This window comes from Amblyraja radiata, chromosome 11, assembly GCF_010909765.2.
Source record: "Amblyraja radiata isolate CabotCenter1 chromosome 11, sAmbRad1.1.pri, whole genome shotgun sequence".
Taxonomy (NCBI): domain Eukaryota; kingdom Metazoa; phylum Chordata; class Chondrichthyes; order Rajiformes; family Rajidae; genus Amblyraja; species Amblyraja radiata.
In genome coordinates, this window is record NC_045966.1 from 28,025,900 (window position 1) to 28,045,046 (window position 19,147).

Sequence of the window (19,147 nt, forward strand, 5' to 3'; positions counted from 1 at the left end):
GCTCGCTCGGCTCGCTCGGCTCTTTGGCTGGCTGGCTCGGCTCGCTCAGAGCCCTTCTTCCACGCGCTGCAAGTGATATCACCACCCTGACCCCCCCCCCCCCCCCCTCCTCCCCCTCAGTTATTCAACATACTCGGCTGGCTCGCTCAACTAGCTCTCTTGGCTGGCCTGCTCGGCTCGGCCTGGGTCTGGTCCTCGGCTTAGCACGGGCCTCCCCCCCCCCTCCCCCTCTCCCTCCCCCCCCTCTCCCTCTCTCCCCCCCCCCCTCTTCCTCCCCTCTCCCCCCCCCCTCTCAGCCCCACTCTCTCCCCCCCTCTCCCCCCCTCTCTTCCCCCCTCCCTCCCTCTCTCCCCCCTCTCTCCCCCCCTCTCTTCCCCCCTCCCTCTCTCTCTCTGCCTCTGTCTCTACCTCTCTGTCTCTGTCTCTGCCCCTCTCTGTTTCTTCCCCCTCCCTCTCCCACTCTAGATGCGCCTGTGAGTTGGGGTGAGTGGATAGGGAGGGGATGGGGTAAAAGGAGCGAATTAAAAATATTAATATATTATCAAGAGGGGTGGTTAGTGTGTGTGTGGGGAGTGGTCAGTGTGTGTGTGGGTGCTGGGGGGGGGAGGTAAAAGGAGCGAATGAATAATATTAATATATCAAGAGGGGTGGTTAGTGTGTGTGTGTGGGGGGTGGTCAGTGTGTGTGTGTGTGTGTGTGTGTGTGTGTGGGGGGGGGGGTGGTGGTTAGTGTAGCAATGTTACAAAATTTTGAGATTTTAAAAATCAAGTCTGTAATTTATCCCATCAGATAAAGCATAAAAATAAGTTTAATTTGACATCTAATTCACTTTCATATCTCAAGTATTTAAAAAGTTATGGCCATTTTCATACTCGGAAATGAGCATCTTGTTCCCTATTGATTTTCTATGGACATAACAAAAATGTTGTGATCGTGAACAGTCAAAAGCCCATAACTTTCTTAAAAATTAAGAGAACTGAATGAAATTTTCAGTTATCATAGATTGAAGCATTCTGAAACAAATATAAAATAATCTTACTTGGATGACCTGAAATTAAAGCATATAATTAGTTAGTTACCTAATTGTAGCTAATTTCAGACTTCAATTACTAGATCTAAACATCTATCCATTTCTTAATAAATGATTAACATTGTTAAATAGCCTAAATGTCCAAATAATATTCACAAATAATTCACAATAAAACATGATTTTTAAATCTCATTTACATTAATTTATAGGCCAAATGGAAGGAATTCAGTGTTTAATTGCTGTAAATAAATGCCCATTTAAATCAGCTTTCCAGTGGGTCCCTGTGGAACGCGCTGGTTTAGAACGTTCACATTGCGGTAGATTTGTGCCCTCAAATGCCGAGAAAAATACTGCGCGATATAATGGACCCAAATTGAGCTACTCGCAATATTAAATTTTGTATAAAAGGACCTTTAGAAGCCCTTTTGAATGTAAAAATATACAACCTACCTTCTGCTATTTTCTTTATGAGACGCTGCGGTTGCTGACGGTCGCGGGTTTAGAGATTGATTTTTAAACTACTATAACTATTATACGAGGCCTTTAAACCTAATAATAGCTTTTGCGACGGGGTCTATCAGCGATTTTTCGTTAATAATTAACTAGGCTGAACATTTTCGATTGGAACAGCCTAGAGAAAATCGCGTTTTAAACCCGCCCCCTCTAAACGGCGCCAAAATCGCGCACAACCTCAGCGGCAGATCTTCAGCGACGCTTCAGGTAGGCTTTGCAACATACCTAGTTAGTGTGTGCGTAATGCCGCAGGCCGCCCCCCCGCAACCGCGCGTTGAGGAGGCGGGACCCAATGGTTCCCACTTGGTCAAGTATATTTTAAAATGATCATAGAATTCTGAAACTGAATTCTGATTTAATTTTTGTGACCTTTTGTATATAAATCTTAAATTATAATTTAAAGAATATATATATTTGTAAAATGCCTTTTCACATTTCAGATAATGCAAATGTGTTTCACAGCCATTGATCAACAAGAACGATAGTTAATAGAAGGACATGAAGCAGTCAGCGCATTATGAGTTTAGACCCATGAACATATCAGTTGATCTTTTTTTGATTTCAAGCACACCAGAAGATCATCGAATTTACCAATGAAATGTGTTATAACATCACCTCCGAGAGTCAGCAGCTTAAAAAAGAGTAGAGAGGGAAGCTGCAGACTTACAAAGGAAAGATTCAAATGTGGGAAAGCAGCAGGAAAGTGGTAGAGCTGGCAAGGTGAGAGGGGAAAGATTTAGTAAGAACCAGGAGGGCAACTTTTTCCCACAGAAGTTGGGAAGTATATGGAATGAATTTCCAGAGGAACTGGTTACTCTCCTGTCTCTGGAAGTGTTTTGAAAGTCTCCCATACTTAAGCTCCAGCACTGTACAATAACAAAGCTCTCCGTCATGTGAACTGCACTTGCTTTGCTCCTTCAACAAACAGTCCAAGGCCGTCTGCGTCAACATTAAATTCCTCTGACCATGTCCCCCACCTCACACTCACACACTCGTTTCGTCACTCAGGTCAAATGAATTCAAATTTCTAATTCCAGCTGAACTAAATACTTACTAGTTCATCCTCATCACCAATGTCAGATCCTCGCCTTGGCCCATATATAATAAACACACTTCATGAACACTGAACATGAATGATGTATTAATCCGCCATTCCTTTACATCCTTTGACCTTTCTGACACATCGTAACACATGATACATTTAAATAGGACACCAGTTACTATGACAGGTACAATAACAACATATAAATCAGGCGCAGGTACAATAACACCATTTAAAAGAAATTTGGACAGGTTCGTGGATAGGATAGGTGTAGAGAGATGTAGATCGAACAAGGGCAAATGGGACTAATGTAGATGGACATATTGATGAGCATAGAGAGTTGGGCCAAAGGGCTGATTCTAAATTTCCAGTAGTATTATTTTGAAGAATGTTTTAAGTGTTTAAGTTAATAATTTGGTGTTATTTGAAAGCAATATATCTAAATAACCATGAATATAATCTTGTTATTTGGCCATTTAGTTTAGTTTAGCGATAGGGTGCGGAAGCAGGCCCTTCGGCCCACCAATGATCACCCATACACTAGTTCTATCGTACGCACTAGGGATAACTTACAGAGGCCAATTAATCTACAAATCTGCACATCTTTTGGAATGTGGGAGGAAACCAAAGCACCCGGAGAAAACCCATGTGGTCACATGGAGAACGTGCAAACTCCCTACAATCAGCACCCGTAGTCAGGATCGAATCCATGACTCTGGCATTTAAAGGCAGCAACTCTACTGCTGCATCACTGTGCCACCCAATTATCTCATTGCTATCGGTGGAGTAGCTCGTTTCCAGCAGATCTTTTAACTTTCCTATTTGTTTTAAAGAATTGCTTACAATCAGTTCATGCATATAATTTAAACTCAATTTAGGTTATGGGTCTGAATACATTGAATAAAAAGTTCTATGAAACTCAAATTTGGGCAGAAATAACTGCAAGGATTGAGCCAATTTGACCATTTTGTGCATCTTTAGAATTTATCTGAGTCTTCACCATTGCCCAAATTCCTGGGATAGATTTGGTCGCATAATAAATAAAATATGCATCATTTGACTCCTACACAAAATATAACAATTTTACAGAGTTACAACCTAATGATCTGATATTGTGAGCATCATATGACAAGAATGATGAATACCAGGAGTAAATTAGAAGTAAATTCAATGTTTCAAATGATTAAACAAGGCACAGGAGGCTTGGGACTTGATAATTAAATGAAATCAATATAGTTAATACGGCAGTTTATTCTTTAAGTAATTGCAGAATGGTAACACATACCAGAACTGACACTACAAACCACTGTTCTCGAAAAGGCTGAAATATTTAAACTAAAGAATGAATGGATTTTGTCATTATTACCAAAAATGTATTGTGAAATTAGTTGTGGATGTGCAATGAAATTTCAGGCAATTATCAATACAACTATTTTTAACTGATAGGCAAAATAAGGTGTTGTTGAATTAATGCATATAACCACAAGGTGCAAGAAAGAATTACCAATTAGAGTTAAGAACCCGGAATGGACAACTATGGTCTGCAAATATATTGCCCATCAATTCTGCCGGAACATCTACACTTCCAATCATTAATGTACTTTAATTTGCAGGAAGTGATTCATCCACAATGTAGTCACATTACAATAAGATTTATGTCACATCAGATTTTTCAATGGTTCAATGGTTCTTTTTTGTTCAATTTTACAGCATTTCGGATATTTCTGCATATTTTCTTTAGTGAAAACAACGTTTAAATCTCCATGAGAAAGAAATATTATTTGTGAAGAAATATTTAGCCCTATTGATGGTTAATGATGAAGTTATATCTTTACTTCATACGAATTTTCACATCTATACCTCGGCTCTTTCATTCCTTCTAACTGAAAACATGAATATTGTTTACAGATTTGTGCAATTTTCATCACAAACCCCTCCTTCCAGATTTAAGTGGGATAACGGAGTAGAAGACGAAATTCCAGGAATAGTTTATTTTTCAGTGAGCATCTTGATTAGACTTTTATCATCAACCTTAATTTTCTGAAAATGCACACTGATAATGAAAGTTATAATTGCCATGTCCTTTGATTTCTTCATCCAATGAAAAAAGGATAGAAAAACATGATCAAGAAGAAGAGGGAGAATTGGTTAAAGTATAGTTTAATACATTATTGAATAAAAAGAGTAAATTAAGAGACAAGTGAATACATAGAAAAGAAAAGAAAACACTATCTGGATGAAGAAGCCCAAGAGGAGAATATTGTATCATGTATTGGGTTTGAAATTGATTGAGTTGATCATTGAGAAAGTATCAGTGAATGTTTGAGTAGGTTTGAGAAGTGTATAAACATTATTGAGCATTGTTGCTGGGCACCAGCATGATCACTGTAAACCTTTCATCAGCTTTCATAAAAAGGGAGGATTGAAAATTTAAAAAAAAAACAGCCAACCTGGTTTCATTTCTATCAACCCGAAATATTTGCATTATACATTTGTTAGGTGTGGGCAGAAAGGCATGCTATAAAAATACTGCTAGACCAGTTAAAACAAATACTAAAAAAAATGTCTGGCAACATGTTTATATTTGTGGGTGTGATTATCCATAACAACATTGCCTATTCCCTGATCTTCCAGGTTTAAGCGATGTATCACAGCCATAAATCATGTCATCGGTAGGATCTTAATAGCATGAGTTCCCATGCCAATATAGATATAGCAAATATAGATTGCATTAATAGCATCACCTTTCCATGTTCTCCAGAGATGCTGCCTGACTTGCTGACTTACTTTGTACTTTGTGTCTTCCAATTCAGCATCTTGTTGATTTATTTCAGTGGAAAGCTCATTGATGGAGAGCCACAAATGATCCAAAAAATGATCACAATCAGAATCTATGGCTTCACTCAATGGAATTACAAATTATTGCTTTTTAAATGTACTAAAAATAGTGAGTGATGTTTTACTAGGAATTACAAATGCATTTTGATAGCGAAGAAAATCAGACATTGGTGGGCGATTTGCCAATGTAATGCAGTTGAGTGTGAGTCGGAAGCTCTCCAGCTTTCTTACTTTCTTGGTGGTCATTGCCCAATGCCACTCTGATATTAATATTACTCGCCATTTATCAGTTTCACCTTAAAGATTGGGCTGATCTAGCTCCAAATTAGTACAGTATAATTTATTAACTGGAGAAATTGTAGACAAAACGAACATATTTTGCAAACTGTTTCACTTCTGATCATATAGTGGAGAGAAATGGATCTAATGAAACAACAGAAGATAATTCCACCGAGGACTATGATTTTATTGAATCCTGCAGTAATGTTCTGAGGAAGAAATGACTGTCATCCATTAACTACCATGTCTTCATATACTGCAGTTGGAAAGTCAGTAATAGGATTGGGTAGAAGATTGCAACCTTCACGTGGTCCGATCTGTTTCGATGAATGCAATCAACCCGGCGTGCACAATCAAATAAGATCAAATAGAACAAGTTGTCCTACAACTTTCGGTTGTGCACGCCATACGCAAGAAGAAGCAGTAATAGGATTTTCTTCTCCAATTCCCATTGAACAGTAGTCATTCTTCAATGAGGATAACTACCTGTTTTGAAGACTTGTGAACGGTTACCACCAATGCCCTAATTTTAACACTAACTTCTCGTAGGGTAGCAGATTGATGATAATTAATAATAGAAATATGTTGCTCATCAACATGGTTGCCATATTGTAAACCTCTGAAACACCCCACTGCAGCACTAGCATCACTGTACAAAGATAAGAGCAAGCTTATTCTCTCTAGATTTAAAAGAGCATTCCAGCAATTGTAATATTAGTATAAGAAGTCTTGTGTTCCTAGATCATCCAGAGAGGAAATGCCTTGGAATATATACTACAGGAATTGTGGATTGATTCAAAGCTTGTGGCCATTCCTAACCTTCTTGAATATCATTCCTTTTTGGAATGCAGTTCTGTTCTGTTCCATGGAAAACCATTCATATCCAGTCAGTCTAATTTTAAATATTGATCTGGAAAATGGGATCAGATTTAGAGGGTTAACATTAAGTTTTAGTAAAACACTTCATTCAAAAAATTGAACTTTTCCAGTTGGGGATCAAACAGTTAATGGAACTTGTATATTATCAGTTTAGTTTAGTTTGTGCTTCAGTTTAGTTTAGAGATACACTACGGAAACAGGCCCTTCAGCCCAACGAGTCCGCGCCGACCAGCTATCCCCACGCACTAGCATTACCCTGCACACTAGGGACAATTTACAATTTTACCAAATGCAATTGACCTACAAACTGTACATATTTGTAGGTTAGGGGGAAACCGCTTCGGTAGCCTCCTCCACGGAGAGGCGACTTTTTTCATGTCGCCTCCCCCGTGGCCTAACAGCAAGGATCGGTGCGGCCTTTCCCGGAGACGTGCCCAGGGCTTCAGCAGCGGGTGCAGCGCGGAGTCTCGGCATGGAGCGGGCGAACCCTCGCCGGGGCTCGCCGGAGGGGAGCGCTCCGTTCACTGGCCCGCGGCAGCCTGAAGCCGCGGTCTGCAGAGCTCCGGCCGGCGTGGCGTCCGCAGCCTGGGATCCCGCGTGCCAGCCCGCGGCCAACTTCTACTGCGGGCGCGGCGTGGACTTACCATTAGGAGCAGGGTCCCTCGCCGGGGATCCCTGGAGGGGAGCTTCGACCTCCGGCCCTGCAGCCTGCGGTGCTTCTGGCTGCGGCGCGAACTTTAAATCTTCGACCGCTGGCCTGCGGCCTACACCAACTTGAAGCCGCGATCTCCGGTGGGGAGGCACCAATTCAGGACTTACCTGGGCTTTTTACCTTGTCTGCACATCTGGACGCCCACAGCGACGGCTGCGGAGGGTTGAGGTCCCGACCATGGGGGAAATGGAGGAGGACTGACCAATATTTGTGCCTTCCACCACAGTGATGAATGCTGTGGTGGATGTTTGTGTTAAATTTTTAGTGTGTTTTTGTGTGTTCTTTTTCATTGTAGCGCTGCTGGCAAATTCATTTCACTTGGTGAATAAAAGTGACGAATAAAACTGATTGTTGTATTGATTGATTGAGAAGGTAACTAAAAATGCAATACGGGGAGAAAAGATGAAGTATGAAGGTATGCTGGACAGGAATATGAAGGAGTATGTAGCTTCTTTAAGTATGTGAAGAGAGAAAAAATTGTGAAGACAAATGTGGGTCCCTTGAAGACAGAAACAGGTGAATTTACTATGGGGAACAAGGAAATGGCAGACTCGTTGAACAGGTACTTTGGTTCTATCTACACTAAGGAAGACACAATCTCCCAGATGTACTAGGAGACAGAGGACCTATGGTGACAGAGGAACTGAAGGAAATTCACATTAGTAAGGAAATTGTGTTGGGTCGACTGATGGGACTGAAGGCTGATAAATCCCCAGGACCTGATGGTCTGCATCCCAGGGTACTCAAGGAGGTGGCTCTAGAAATCGTGGACACATTGGTGATCATTTCCCAATATTCTATAGATTCTGGATCAGTAACTGTGGATTGCAGAGTATCTAATGTTATCCCACTTTTCAAGAAAGGAGGGAGAGAGAAAGCAGGGAATTATAGACCAGTTAGCCTGACATCAGTGGTGGGGAAGATGCTTGAGTCAAAGGCTTTCTGAAAGTCCAGGTACACTACATCCACTGGCTCTCCCTTGTCCATTTTACTTGTTACATCCTCAAAAAATTCCATAAGATTAGTCAAGCATGATTTCCCCTTCATAATTCCATGATGACTTGGATCCATCCTGTTACTGCTATCCAAATTACTTCGATAAACGAAAAAATGAACAAAGGGAGAGAGAACCTGGGTAGATTGGTGAGAATAGGAAAGGGATACAGGGATATAGATGACAACGTTCCTACCACTGGATTGTAGACTACTCAGGCAGATTATGAGGTGTTGTTCTTCGAGTTTGCATTTGATTTGTCTGTGGCTTATATTGTCTGGACCATATTCACTAGCTAAACCCAGAATATTTGTGTTACTCCTCTGAACTTGACTCATGCATTCAAACCAATCTTTTTGGGCCACTATTTAACACTAGTGATCCTGTTTCTTTATTCCCTAAACAGAGACAACGATAAATGCAATTTATCTGTTTTTAAAGGTCAAATGGTATAATTTGTTTATGCTTCATGCAAGTTAATTAATCTACTTGGAAAACGATCTCAAGCTAATCTCCAATAATTTCCCAGGTACCACTGGCCTAAATATGCTTTAAAAAAAATAAAATGAGGAGGAAACTGCTTACTTTTATTCTAATTATTTTACTTACTTTGCCCAGTAGGTGCTATAAAACATCAGATTCCTGGCTCATATGACTGACGATGATGAATTTTTGACGAGCTACATGGTGTGATAATTAGCCGTCTTAAACCTTGAATTACAGAAAGATGGAGCGAGTCATTGGTCAAAGGAGGGTAACAGATTGGAAGGGGATAATGAGAAGCATTGTGAGGCAGCCACCTACTTATTTTGAGTCTGTGAACCAGTTATAGACATCCCAGCCAGGAAAATATTATCCCAATATCTACCCTTTCCAGCCCCATATGTAATTTATATGTTTCAATACGATCACCTAAACATAAGAGAGTATATATCAGGTCTGCTTAATCTCTCCTTGTAGGATAGTATCCCATCATTTGAATCACTGCACATCATAGATGCAATATTCACAACAGGTTCTGTGTAATTGCAGTAATGGGCATGTCCCACTTAGGCGACTTTTTAGGCGAGTGCAGGAGATTCTGGTCGCCACGTGTTCGCTGATGGTCTCTGGTGAATCTCCTTCATGGCCGCGGGGAGTTTCTGGGAACTAGTTGTGGCCTCAGTATGGTCAGCGCAAATTTTTCAACATGTTGAAAAATTTTCTGCGACCAGCAATTGGTCGCCATGGAGAAAATCAATAATTCTGTAGTCATAGGTGCAGTTGTAGTGGGGTCGCCATGTAGTTATGGGTAGTCGAGGTAGTCGTAGGTAGTTTTAGTTAATCGCCTTTGCTGACCGGTCATTTTCATTGGCTCATTGGGGGAAAAAAACATAAGCAGGGGTTTTCAGAGCCAAGGATATCCGACTGGTAATGTTAAATGTCCGCCGAACTTCACAGCTGCGTATCTCTGGCTTATTAAAACTTGTTTGGCTTCTTAAAAGTTGTCTTCACTCCTTCTCCCCCCTTTTAAAGGACTTACCGTTCACTGTGCTAGCCTTCTTAATTAGAGCACCAACCTTCCTGTTCATGCAGTGTGTGTCTGTATCACCTTGGCTTTGTACCGTATGAATTTCAGACAGCGTTCCCCCGCTTGCCCTGGCCCCCGCCTTTGCGATGTGTTTGTCTGTGTGTGTGTTCCCCTCTGACAGTTGCCGTTCTTGACAGTCTCCGGCAGTCCGCTGAAAAATCGCCTAAGTGGGACAGGCCCATTAGACAATAAAGGTCAACATACCAATTGCTTTCCCAAATGCTTCCTGCATCTTCATGATAACTTTCAGCAATATATGTACAGACACTCGGGTCCCTTTGAACACCTACATCTTTCAATTCTTCACCTGACACAAATTCTCTCTTTCTAGTTTTTTTCTGGCAGAGTGAATTACGTCACATTTTTCCACATGACATTCCATCTATCACACTTTCACCCATTCACTTAATTTGTCTATGTACACATATTAGCAAATGTGTATGTCAATAAATTAATATCAGGTGACAAATAAAAATGTTGCATGGCAAGAGAAAAAGGGAGAAGAGAAGAAAAGGGAAGGAAGGAAGACTGTCCTCCATGACAGTCATCCTCATTTACCGACCACCTAAACCAAACCCCTCCTTCCTATCCGACTTCACTGAACTCCTCACACTTGTCTCATCGCTCTCCCCATGTCTGCTGCTACTTGGTGACTTAAATATTCACATGGACTCCCCCACCTGCAAGCTCGTATCTGAATTCACCTTTTTACTTGACAACTTCTCTCTCACTCAGCACGTCACCTTTCCCACCCATGACAAAGGTCACATCCTTGACCTGGTCTGCTCCACAAATCAACCGGTACTCGACCTCCATCCATGCCTCTTTCCCCTCTCTGATCATAAGCTTATATGGTTCACCATCCCTTCTCCGACACCTCGTCCCTGCTTCCTCCGAGAAATCACCTTCCGTAATCTAAAATCCATTGATCCCCACCATCTCTCTGACCTGCTCTCCACCACTCTCCCCCTGGACTCAACCCCCATCTCACCTGATGATCTCACAAACCATCTCAACTCCACCTTGTCTACCTCCCTTAACACTATGGCCCCCCTCAAAACAAGAACCGTAACTTTCAACACATCTTCACCCTTGTACACACCTGCACTTCGTAAACTGAAACAGACTGGTCGCCGACTTGAACGACTCACAAAGAAATCATCTCTCACAGTCCACCTTGAAGCTTACAAACTCCACCTCACTGACTACAAAGATGCCCTCATTGCTGCAAAATCTGCCTACCTCTCCTCCATATTCACCGATCCCTGCCTAAACCACAGAACCCTCTTCTCCACAGTGGGCAACCTCCTCAAGCATCTAGCCAACACTCTCCCTACCTCTACTCCGGTTCTCTGCAACTCATTCCTCCACTTTTTCGCTGATAAAATCAGCACCATCTATCAATCTTTATCCCCTGTGCCCGACTCCCCAGCATCTACTCCACCACCTACCAAAGCCCCTCCTTTCAACATCTCCACTGACCTCCTTACCCCTCCTCCACACTGCTTCCTCTCCCAGTTTGACCTGGTCACCCCTACTGAAATCTCCAAACTCATCAGCTCTTCCAAACATTTAAACATAGAAACATAGAAAATAGGTGCAGGAGTAGGCCATTCGGCCCTTCGAGCCTGCACCGCCATTCAATATGATCATGGCTGATCATCCAACTCAGTATCCTGTACCTGCCTTCTCTCCATACACCCTGATCCCTTTAGCCACAAGGGCCACATCTAACTCCCTCTTAAATATAGCCAATGACCTGGCCTCAACTACCTTCTGTGGCAGAGAATTCCAGAGATTCACCACTCTCTGTGTGAAAAATGTTTTCCTCATCTCGGTCCTAAAAGATTTCCCCCTTATCCTTAAAGTGTGACCCCTTGTTCTGGACTTCCCCAACATCGGGAACAATCTTCCTGCATCTAGCCTGTCCAACCTCTTAAGAATTTTGTAAGTTTCTATAAGATCCCCCCTCAATCTTCTAAACTCTAGCGAGTACAAACCGAGTCTATCCAGTCTTTCTTCATATGAAAGTCCTGACATCCCAGGAATCAGTCTGGTGAACCTTCTCTGTACTCCCTCTATGGCAAGAATGTCTTTCCTCAGATTAGGAAACCCACTACCTGCTCCCTCGACCCTCTCCCCACTCCCCTGCTGAAGTCCTGCCTCCCCGTTCTCTGCCACTACCTCACTAATCTCTTCAACTCCTCATTGTCCCAAGGAATTGTCCCCTCCGCTTTCAAAACTGCTGCTGTCACACCAATCTTAAAGAAACCTGGTCTTGATCCCTCCTCTCTCATTAACTACCGCCCAATCTCAAACCTCCCCTTTCTTTCAAAAACCCTGGAGCGTATCGTTGTGTCGCAACTTAATTCCCACCTCCTTGCGTATAACCTACTTGAACCCCTCCAATCTGGCTTTCGCCCCCTCCATAACACAGAAACTGCTCTCCTCAAAGTCCTCAACGACCTCCTCACCTCTGCTGACACTGGTTCCCTCAACATCCTCATCCTCCTCGACCTGAGTGCAGCCTTCGATACAGTGAACCATAACATCCTGCTCACTAGACTCAAAGACCTCGACATTGAAGGCTCTGCACTCAGCTGGCTCCGTTCCTACCTTTCCAACAAATCCCACTTCATCTCTCTCCACAACCACACCTCTGCTACAGCCACAGTCACTCAAGGCGTTCCCCAAGGCTCCGTACTCGGCCCCCTCCTCTTCATCATCTACATCCTCCCCCTTGGTCAGATACTCCGCCACTTCAACCTGGACTTCCACTGTTACGCCGATGACACCCAGATCTACCTCGGCACCAAATCCCCACACAACCCCCCCCCTCTCCCATATCAACTCCTGTTTGTCAGCTATAAAAACCTGGATGCAACACAACTTCCTCAAACTCAACAGCGATAAGACAGAATTCCTCCTCATAGGCTCCAAAGCCACACTCAGCAAAATCAATAACCCCACTCTCACCATCAACGGCACCACTGTCTCCCCATCCCCCCAGGCCCGCAACCTTGGCATGATCTTTGATTCCACCCTCTCCCTTGAGCCTCACATCTGCCATGTCATTAAAACCTCCTTCTTTCATCTCCGCAACATCGCCAAACTCAGACCCTCTCTCACACCTCCTGCTGCTGAAAGACTCATCCATGCCTTCATCTCCTCCCGACTGGACTATTGCAACTCACTTCTCCTTGGCATCAGCTCCACCTACATCAACCGACTCCAACTGGTCCAGAACACAGCCGCCCGACTCATCACCCACACCAAATCCTGGCATCACATCACTCCAGCCCTCAAACAACTTCACTGGCTTCCCATCTCCCACCGGATCACCTACAAAATCCTGATCCTCACCTACAAAGCCCTCCACCATCTGGCCCCCCCATATCTCACTGACCTCCTCTCCCCCTACCAACCCTCACGGTCCCCCAGATCCACATCAGCCGGTCTCCTCTCCATCCACAAGTCCAACCTCCGCAGTTTTGGGGACAGAGCCTTCTCCAGGGCAGCTCCCAGGCTCTGGAACTCCCTCCCCCAACTGATCCGCAATTTCCGTGTCCTTCACCATCTTCCAGTCCTGCCTCAAGACCCATCTCTTCACCTCTGCCTATCCTTAGCCCCACGTCCCCCTCCATTTTCATCTGTGCATTAATTGCCTCATATTGTGTTTTGAATTGAATTTTGTCTTTACTTTGTGTACTAGTCATGTCTCTACTATTTATTTCATTCCCCTTACATGTTTTTCCTCTACCTGCTAAATTTTTGTAAGCTGTCCTTGAGACTCTTGAAAGGCGCCCATAAATAAAATGTATTATTATTATTATTATTATTAAAGAGGTTGATATTTCCATTTTAGAAACGGATAAAATATTAGTATGGCAATCAGCTGATGATGGATTAAATTATAAACTTATAAATTATAAATAATGGATTAAATTATAAACTCTTTACTAATTCATGCCTCTTTGAAGTAGGTATCAAAATTGGTGGATTTGTGTAAAGGGCCTGTCCCTCTGTACGAGCTAATTCAAGAGTTTCCCCTGATTTGACCTCGGAGAATTACAGTAATAGCCGCTCGCATGTACTCGGGGCTCTCGTGGACATTTTTCAAAGTTGAAAATTCTTCAGGAGTCTTCACGAGCTTACTGCGTTTCCGAGTACCTGCTGTTATGAGCCGCTAAGAGACGTCCCAAGCTCCGACGTACCCGCTACGTACATTCTACATGCTTACCACGAGTTTGATTTTTTTTTTAACTCGGGAGAGCTCTTGAATTACCTCGTACAGTGGGACTGGCCCTTTACACAAATCCACCAATTTTGATACCTACTTCAAAGAGGCAGGAATTAGTAAAGAGTTTATAACTTAATCCATTATTTTTGGTTTCTCATCTACTTTATTATCTATTTCAGTAGCCCTGCCTTCCATCAATCATGAAGCATATGCAGATAGTGAGCTGTATAGTTTCAAGACTTGCCCCTGAATCAGTTTTTTCTTTCTTTCCTTGATTTATTATCTATGGGTTTCTCATCAATTACCGCTGGTGCTTTTGGAAAGAGCTGCTAGTTTTTAGCCAGCTTGGGCCTTTGGAAGCATAATGTGTATGGGAGAGCAGCTTAAAATACAGAAATGGGCATTAGGTTTCTTCAAACTACACATCAGAGTTTTATATATGCAAACGAAAAATGTCATGCAAATTTTTATTGCTCCACCCAATGTATCTAACATTGAGGGTCCAATCTATTAACATAGAAACATAGAAAGTAGGTGCGAGAGTAGACCACCAGGTCCGTCGAGCCCGCACCGCCATTCGCTCATGGCTGAACACTAAACAGACACACTTACCCACAAACAGTAGACACAAGACACAGAACACAAGACACTACCCTCCCCTTTATACCTCTATCACCCCTCTCCACCCCAAGAACCTCGTGATCTCCTGGGGGAGGCAAAAAACCGGATAAAAACCCAGGTCCAATTCGGGAAAATAATCCGGGAAATTCCTCTCCGACCCCAATCCAGGCGATCGACACTTGTCCAGGAGATCACTCAGGTCTTACTATACTAACCATACCTAGGTCCATATCCCTGCCCTCTCCCCGTAGCCCCTTATCCCCTTGGCAGCTAAAAAACCATCTATTTTAGTCTTAAATATATTTAAAGTTTCTGCTTCCACTGCTCCCTGGGGCAGTGAATTCCATAAATTAACCACCCTCTGGGTGAAGAAGTTCTTCCTCATCTCAGTTTTAAAAGAGCCCCCCCTTATTCTGCAACTATGTCCCCTAGTTCTAGTTTCCCCGATCATTGGGAACATCCTCGGTGCATCCACCCGATCAAGGCCCCTCACGATCTTATATGTTTCAATGAGATCGCCTCTCATTCTTCTAAACTCCAAAGAGTAGAGTTCCAGCCTACTTAACCTTTCCTCATATGTCAATCCCCTCATTGCAGGAATTAATCTTGTAAACCTTCGCTGCACTGCCTCCAGGGCTAGTACATCCTTTCTTAAGTATGGACCCCAGAACTGTACACAGTATTCCAAATGTGGTCTCACTAATACTGTGTACAGCTGCAGCAAGACCTCCGTGTTTTTATACTCAATCCCCCTAGCAATAAAGGCCAAAACTCCATTGGCCTTCCTGATTGCTTGCTGCACCTGCATACTAACTTTTAGTGATTCATGTACTAATACCCCTAGATCCCTTTGCGTTGCATTACAACGCAGCTCCTCCTCATTTAGAAAATAACTTGCCCTATCATTTTTTTTCCCAAAGTGAATGACTTCACATTTATTAGTATTAAATTTCATCTGCCAAGTTGTTGCCCACTCACCTAGCTTATCTATATCCTTTTGCAGACTCTTCCTATCCTCCTCATCCCCTACTTTTCCTCCCATTTTTGTATCGTCCGCAAATTTTGATATATTACACTTGGTTCCCTCCTCCAAATCATTTATATAAATTGTGAACAACTGGGGTCCCAGCACCGACCCTTGCGGAACCCCGCTAGTTACCGGTTGCCATCCCGAGTATGAACCATTTATCCCCACTCTCTGCTTCCTATTTGTTAGCCAATCCTCTACCCATGCTAATATATTACCCCCAATCCCATAATTTTTTATTTTTAGCAATAGTCTCTTATGTGGCACCTTGTCAAAAGCCTTTTGGAAGTCCAAGTATACCACATCCACCGGTTCCCCTTTATCCACCCGGGTTGTTACTTCCTCAAAGAATTCGAGCAGATTCGTTAAACAGGACTTCCCCTTCACAAAACCATGCTGGTTCTGTCCGATGAAGTCATGTTTATCCAAGTGCCCCGTTAGTGTTTCTTTAATAATTGTCTCTAACATTTTACCCACCACCGATGTTAGACTAACCGGTCTATAGTTACCCGCCTTCTGTTTACTTCCTTTTTTAAATATAGGTGTTACATTGGCCATTTTCCAATCCACTGGGACCGTTCCTGCCTCCAGGGAGTTTTGGAAAATTATCACCAATGCATCCACAATCCCCACCGCTATCTCCCTCAAGACCCTTGGATGTAATCCATCAGGCCCAGGGGATTTATCCTCCTTCAGTCTCATTAATTTCCCTAATACCACCACCTTGGTGATCTTAATAGTATTTAGCTCCTCCATTCCTACCGCCCCCTGTTTATCCAGCGTTGGAATATTTTTTGTGTCTTCTATGGTGAAGACTGATACAAAATACTCGTTTTATGCCTTTGCCATTTCCATGTTCCCCACCAACAACTCTCCAGTCTCACCCTCCAATGGACCAACGTTCACCTTAGCCACCCTTTTTCTTTTTATATAGCTATAAAAACTCTTACTATTAGTTTTTATGTTGTTCGCTAAATTCCTTTCATAGTCTATTTTCCCCGTCTTAATTAATCTCTTAGTTATTTTTTGCTGACCTTTAAATGCTTCCCAATCCTCTACCCTCCCACTATCTCTGGCTACCTTATATGCCCTTGCCTTCAGCCGAATACTATCCTTTATAGTTTTACTGAGCCATGGCTGACTGTTCTTACCCTTACCCCTTTTTTTCTTCATAGGAATAAATTTTTCTTGAAGGTTATACAGTATACCCTTAAACGTACACCACTGCTCATGTACCGTCTTATTCTTGAGTCTGCTATCCCAGTCAACTTTGATCAGCTCAGTCCTCATACCTTCATAATCCCCCTTATTTAGACTAAGCACCCTAGCCTGAGTTTCAACCTGCTCCCCTTCTATTTGAATATGGAATTCGACCATATTGTGGTCACTTGTTCCCAATGAGTCCCTAACTATGACATTTTTAATTAATCCTGCTTCATTACACAGGACCAGATCCAAGATTGCCTCCCCCCTTGTCGGTTCTGTGACATACTGTTCTAGGAACCCGTCTCTAATACATTCTATAAACTCTTCCTCTAGTCTACCCTGCCCAGTTTGGTTTGCCCAATTAATATGAAAATTGAAGTCCCCCATGATTACAGCAGTTCCCTTTTTACATGCGTCAACTATTTGCAGATTTATGTTCTGACTAACAGCGTCACAGCTATTTGGAGGTCTATAAATTACACCCACTAGTGTTTTTTTCCCCTTATTATTCTCTATCTGTACCCAAGCTGTTTCACTATCCTGATCCTTCAACGCAATATCCTTCCTCTCTATTGCCGTTATTCCCTCCCTTATTAAAAGGGCCACCCCTCCTCCCTTTCTTTCCTGTCTATCTTTCCTAATTGTCGAGTACCCCTCTATATTTAACTCCCAGTCCTGATCCCCTTGCAGCCATGTCTCCGTAATGGCCACGATATCATAACTATATATACTTAATTGCACCGTTAATTCATTTATCTTATTACGAATACTCCGTGCATTTAGATAAAGCACTTTCAGATGATTTTTACTACCCTTCCTTTCCGTTTTTGCCCCTTTTACATCTAGAGCTTTATCTTCACACATTCTGTCTCCTGTCACATTTTGACTTTCCGCTTCCCCACTGATACCCTGCTCTATTTCCTCTACCCCTGCCGTTATTACCCCCCTTGATACCTCCCCCCCGCTACTTAGTTTAAAGACCTCTCTACTGCCCTAGTTATATGATTTGCCAGGACCCCAGTCCCAGCACCGTTCAGGTGAAGTCCGTCCTTACAGAACAGATCCCCCTCCTTACAGAACAGATCCCCCTCCTTACAGAACAGATCCCCCTCATTGACCTCATAAGGACTGCTGGAGTTTGAAGAAAACCCCTAGCTCTAGTCCACTCATTATGTTTACTTTCCTCTGCCCCAAACTTTGGCCTGTTGCCCAGGAACAGCCTACAGAAACCAGGAGCTTTGATGTTGGCACTGGATGAAATAAAAAGAAACATTCGCTGTCAGCCTGGATGACAAATGAGTTACTTAACTACAGCATATCCCTTAAAGAGTTTGTTTTATCAAACTCTTGGGAAACTTGAGCTCCCATGAATGACTAAAGAGAGCATAAACATTCTTCAATCTAACTCCAACATTCCGAATGCTTTAGTTCACCAAATCTAAAATGGCTTTGGTTCTGCATGTTATTGCTAATCTTTATCATTAAATGGATTGGATGTAAATGTGTTATCAATTTGGCAGCTACAGAAACTCTGATTGGTGTTTGGTTTTTATCCAGACTATTTAATTTACTGAAATCTTACTTGAAAATATTTGAAACAAAATGGTATTTAAAAATCAGTGAGGTTATCCAATTAGAACAGAAGAACGAGAAAGCAAATTATTATCAAAAAGGAGATACACAGCAAAATATTATGGTATAAAATAACCTGGGGTCCCGGGGAATCAACCACAAACAAGTAGCATGCAGATACGGGAAGTATATAACTCTGTCCCCTGCCACCTACAGAAGTTTTCAGATCACTGCAATTGTAGGCTGCATCAGTGAGGGGAGGGAAGCAGAATAAAAAGGTGTAGTCAACAACCTTGTTGAATGGTGTGGGCTGAATCACCTGTAGCTCAACATCGACAAGACTAATTTACAATTTTTACCGAAGCCAATATACATACAAGCCTGTATGTCTTGGAATGTAGGAGGAAACCAGGTACCCGGAGAAAACCCACAAGGTCACTGGGAGAACATACAAAGTCTATATAGACAGCAGCTGTAGTCAGGATCGAATCAGGGTCTCTGGCGCTGTAAGGCAGCAACTCTATCGCTGAACCCTCAAAACACAAGATTTCAAAATGTTTCCATAAATAGGAGAATCTTCAACAAAGGGGCACTATTAGAAGATTAGGGGCAGTCATTTAAATC